The sequence below is a fragment of the Salvia miltiorrhiza genome, unplaced genomic scaffold, assembly GCF_028751815.1.
Source record: "Salvia miltiorrhiza cultivar Shanhuang (shh) unplaced genomic scaffold, IMPLAD_Smil_shh fragScaff_scaffold_32:::fragment_2:::debris, whole genome shotgun sequence".
NCBI lineage: Eukaryota > Viridiplantae > Streptophyta > Magnoliopsida > Lamiales > Lamiaceae > Salvia > Salvia miltiorrhiza.
Window position 1 is genome coordinate 1 of NW_026651454.1, and position 5418 is coordinate 5418.

The window sequence follows — 5418 nt, forward strand, 5'->3', positions numbered from 1 at the left end:
TATGTCTTAATGTATTTAAATGAGTTTGGAAACCATATAATTAATATATTAATTTCTTAGATTTTTTTTAATGATTAAAGTTGAATAATCCTAAGCATGCTGAATCCTAAGCATGCTGAAGAAATTCTTACTACGCATGCTGAAGAAATTCTTCAGTCATACAAAGTAGCTGAAAAAGAATTCCTATGTTCATACCATTTCCACGCTCCCCATTTTTCTTTAAAACCACAGCCACTTTCACCATTCTCACACCACCATTTTCAACTACTGCAGCCCAATTTCACAGCCAATTTTAAGGTAATGCAACAAAGAAATTTCTGCATCTTTTCATTCTCTTCCCAAATTGATTCCTAATTTTTGTGATATACAATATCTGCAGAGACTATTATCCACCTACTCAAGGTATCATCACCCTCAGGGAACCACCAATTCATACCAATTCATACGGCTGTTCTGATATTTCACAACATGATTACATATGCACATATGAACTGAAATTTACAGACTAGTTCAGTTTCAAGAAAAGAATTTCAGATTTTCAATAAGCATTTACAGTATTTGATTTCTGCTCAAAATCCTATGCTATTTTGTGAACTAAATTGTGGCTTGAACCTACTGTGTGTGTGAGTCGAAATCAGAGGGAGGCGGCAGCCGCGGTGGCTCGTCGCCGGCGACGGAGCGGCGGCGGTGAACCTGCCGTTGTCTCCGATCTGCCAAGAAAGGGAAAGAGGAATTTCAGATTTTTAATTTAAAAATGGAAAAAGGGGGAAAATAGAAAAAGAAGAAATTAGGGCTTACCTTAGGCTGCCCGTCGATCCAGAGAGAAAGGCGAGGGAGTCGAGGGTGGCGACACCTGGTGGCTGGTCGCGGTGGCCGAAGGAGAAGAGGGGTGGGCGTGCGTGCTGCTGCTGGAGTCGCTGATTCCGGTGTCTCCGAGGTCTTCCCGGTGGCGAGCAGCGCCAGCCATAGCTACGATTTGGGGTCTGGGTTCTGAAACGGACGGCGGCTTACCGCTGTCAGTTCGCCGGAGGGAGATGGCGGCCGGGGCGGTGCAGGCGGCTGCGGGCGCTCTTCGGGGTGGCGCTGTACCCGCTGAACCGATCGCAGATGGTGGAGCTCGAGGCGTTACAGGGGCGCCGGGTTTCGGTGAGTGAAGGGAGAGCCGAGGGTGGCGCGGCCTATCGCCGCTGCTCCTCCGGCGAATTCCGCGGCGACGGCTGATCGAGCGAGAGAGAGAGATGATGAGCGAGAGAGAGAGATGATGAGCAGTGAGAGAGAGATGATTGAGCTGAGAGAGAGAATTTAGAGAGAGTTTAATTTTGATAATTGAGAGAGAGAGAGAGAGAGAGTGGCTGCTTTAATAAAAAAAAAAAGAGAAAGGGAGAGAACCGATAATTTAGAGAGAGAGAGAGAGGAGAATTGTCGGTAGTGAGAGAACCGAGAGTGAAGATTTATGGGGAGAATTTTTGGACTCTTTTATTGGGCCTAATTCATTTTATTTATTGGGTTGGGGATTAATTCATTGGGCCATCTTTTTATTTCTAACTGGGCCGAATTTATTTAATGTTCTTGGGCTGGAATTTATTTAATTCTATTGGGCCTGTTTCAGATTTGTTTAGTTCAGCCCAGCTGTTAATTCGTCATTTGGGCCGATTAAAGTGTCTATTGGACTAAGATTAATTCTTTCCAGTCCACATTAATTATTACTTGGATTCCTATTATTTATTAATAATGGGTCTCGAATTTATATTACTTGGGCTCCTACGATTTAATTGATTAAGTCCAATGAAATTTATTTATTTAACCCAATAAGAATTATTATTTTAGGCTTCTGTATTAATCCTAATTATTTTAATTAGTGATTAATATTAAAATTTACTAATTATTTTAAGGGTGATGATGGGCTCTCTTATTGGGCTTCATGATTTTATTATCTTGGGCCTCAATATGTTTGGGCCTTATTCAAAGAAAAATATGATAGACTTAATTTATCTAATTAATTTGGGCTTATATCTATTTAAATTATTTGAGCTCTTAATTATTAATTTAAATTGAGCTTGATTAATTTAATTATATATTGACCTTTAAATTAATTATTTAAATGGAGTTCTTTATTTCAAGTATTTATAAATGGATTATAAAATAAAATATTTTGAGTTAAACTCTCATTTAAATTGATTCTTTTCAAATGACTTATTAATATGGATTATTTGAAAATGATTAAATGATTTTAAATATAAGAAAGCATGATCTATGATGATATAATTTATCTATGTAATATTATAGGATTTGTTTTTAGATGACGGAATATTTGACTTGATGACATAAATAGAACGAGTTATGATTAATGTGCATGTTGATGTTCGAATAAATAGTTTCGAACCTAAATGATAGTTATGTGATAATGTTTTGAGTTCAAGGTTTTGACGAGATAAGATTAATAATCCGACCTCATAAGACGAGCTTTAATTCCTTAAATAGGATTAGCATCTCATAATTTAATTAAAGGAATATGAGTCATGCATAATCATTTCACGCATCCTCATTTATTGAGATTTTTCGAGAATTAGAATCTTATTTTATTTTCTCGAATTAAAGGTCAAGCACCAGAGTTAGAGCTAAACCGTGAGTCTGCTATTCAGGTGGGCTTTCTACGTATAAATTAAAACCATATATATTAGAATTGCTAAGACTTTATGCTTATGAATTTAAATGATATTGTCAATGCCTAAATGCTTTATGTTTTATTATTAATTGCCTATCTGATGTTAATCGAATTCGGATTCTGGATGGGACCGCAAATCCCTTCGGAATTAGTGTACACCTTGTGATCGTGAGTCATCTAGCGGGTTGTCCGATCATAGTGTCCGTAGAGGGAGGCCTCCCTCTCGGCACGAGTTACTGATATGGTGATTAATGATATAAATACCTGCGCGGGTTATTGATGAAAGAAATGATATTATGTTTGGTAAATACGAGTCTTTAAAGGAAAACCCTCGTATCTTACTACTGTTGAAAGGCTTGACAATAAAATATTATGCATGTATGTAAATTTCGGCAAGTGTCCACTAAGTACTTTTGTACTTAGCCCTGCATGTATTTTTAAATGTGCAGGTTGAGCGGTGATCGAGGATGTAGTGTGCAAGCGGAGCCTTGTCAAACTAGGATGATTACCTCAGAGTAGAGTATATGTCTTCATACATATACTCAAATTGTTATTCCGCTGCGAACACTGATTATGTTAAGATATTATGTCATTTGTCAAACAATATGTATTATTTAATAATGCACTAAAACCATTGAGTACCCCGTTTTGGGATAATATTATGTACGGTCCCCTTGTGGCCTTCATTGATATCTAGATATTTCGATTGATTTCTTTATACAAGTCGAGTCATCAAGAAAACGAATATGCCCTTTCTTACTCCCGCTCCTAAATTCCCTCCCTTAGTCGCGGTTTTCCCGAATTTGCTATCCTTAGCAAGTGCGGTCGTGACAGAATGGTATCAGAGCATTTCTTTTGCTCTGAGTACTACTCATTCCTTCTAAGTTGAGTTTAGATTAAGTAAGTAAATACACTTTGAACTAGTTGACAAAAGCTTGGCACTACATCTCGTCACGCTCAACGGAGGTTATGGTAAGTACTTTCAAGTTTTAATTAAGTTAATTTCTTGAAATGTATGAAGCATGAATAAGTATGACTATGGTATGAATCACAAGAACTTAGAACTGTTAAGTTATATATGCTCACTCTCACGACGGAACATAGAAGAGAACTTAGGGAGATGCCTTAACTTTTTCTTCATGTTACGATGACATCGACAATGACGGTCGAAATAGAGAAAGAAGAATTACACGAAGGGTCGCATGATGAAACCACGAGCATGAAGATTGAGCAGCGTAACGAACGCCAATAGTACGTTGATGGCATGGGCATAGCTTAAATATTCGAGTGTTTTTCTACGATGAGATCTCGAATTAGCTTGGCCTTTTGAACTTATTTTGTTGAAACTTTTAGTGCTCGTTGCTAGATTTAAGAAAATATCATCATCACATAACAAGCCCTAAGTTCGGTAAACAACGACACTAGAACTATATGATAGTCGAATTAGGTAATCTGTGATTAAGTATTAAGAACCTGTATGGCTTGTGTAAATGCTAGATTTAGATGATGAGGTGTTTTTGCACGTTATGGTTATTAAACCAAACTTGTTTTCCGATTTTAGATATTTAGAACCTTATCGCCTTAAGTTACTTGTCGTGTGCTACTTTTGACGATAGAACTTCCTTTGTTAGATGGCGAGGACTGTTTTCACCCGACGACGACCACTGCCCCCATGGACTAGTCCAGAGGAGGTCGAGCGGTCCTACCGCACCTATGCTCCATGTCACGGGGATAACCTCGGACAGTTCCTCGCAGGTTTTCACAGACACTGGGTCGAGGCGAGTGCACATGGAGTATCAGGTTATGACGGTATCCAGAGGTTGATCTTACTGTTACCTTCCGAGTGGCAGGGATGGGCTAGGCAGATCTCTGCCCACTACATCTTTCGCCGAGAAGATTACCACGACCTCATGGGAGACTTCCCTAGCTTTATTGCGGAACTTCAGATCTGTTTCACTTTGTGGGGCCGCGCCCCTCTAGGGCCCTACATCCTTCCGGGAGACTACGTACAAATGGGGACGCCTTTGCCAGCGGAAGCACCCACTACTGCTCCCGAGCCCTCGATGGCCTTGCCCCGAGATCCTCCACCACGAGCCTCAGTTCTAGGGCGCCGTGGTAGGCACGATGACGAGGCAGGCCCTTCTCGTCCACGGGCTCGCAGGGATTTCCCATCGCCTCCTGACTCAGCGATCCGAGCTGCTACTCCTCCACCACCAATGATACCTACGGCAGAAGCAAGGCTTTCGACTGCCATGGCCAACGCTGACAGGGTCATGTCCAACCTGAGGGAGTTCATAGATAGGGGCAAAGCCCCTATGCAGGAGGATGATGGTACAGTACCGTATGGTACGATGAGGAGTACTCATCCCGAGCCCGTGCCAACTCCAGCTCCGATCAAGCCTCGTGCCACGGCCAGGATCAGCACCAGAGACGATCCGATCCGTGAGATTGCGGACGATATCTTCCGCTCAGCCCAGATCATGCAGGAGACAGGCGAGGGCCAGGGAGAGACTCCGTTGCCCAGCTGGGAGCCGGGCGAGGATGAGGAGGAGGACCCCGAGGAGGATGAGGAGGAGGACCCCGAGGAGGATCCAGAAGAGGACCCCCTGGCGTCACCGAGGAGCAGTCGTACCGCGACTCAGAGTTCACAGATTTGATAGTTTTTAGCTTGTGGATGTACTCCGGAAACGATAATTTGTTCCAATGACTATGTTTTTTTATTTATGTTGTTTCTAACTAAGCATTAGTACGGA

At 41.4% G+C, this 5418-nt stretch overlaps 1 long non-coding RNA gene across 1 annotated transcript; it reads right to left on the bottom strand.

Moving 5' to 3' along the window:
* Positions 1 to 419: 419 nt before the first annotated feature.
* LOC131002904 (uncharacterized) lies at positions 420 to 1262 on the bottom strand. Its single transcript, XR_009094456.1, has 2 exons — positions 799 to 1262; positions 420 to 710 (listed from the first exon to the last, which is right to left on the bottom strand). It is a non-coding gene; the product is annotated as an uncharacterized LOC131002904 (long non-coding RNA).
* Positions 1263 to 5418: the final 4156 nt, after the last annotated feature.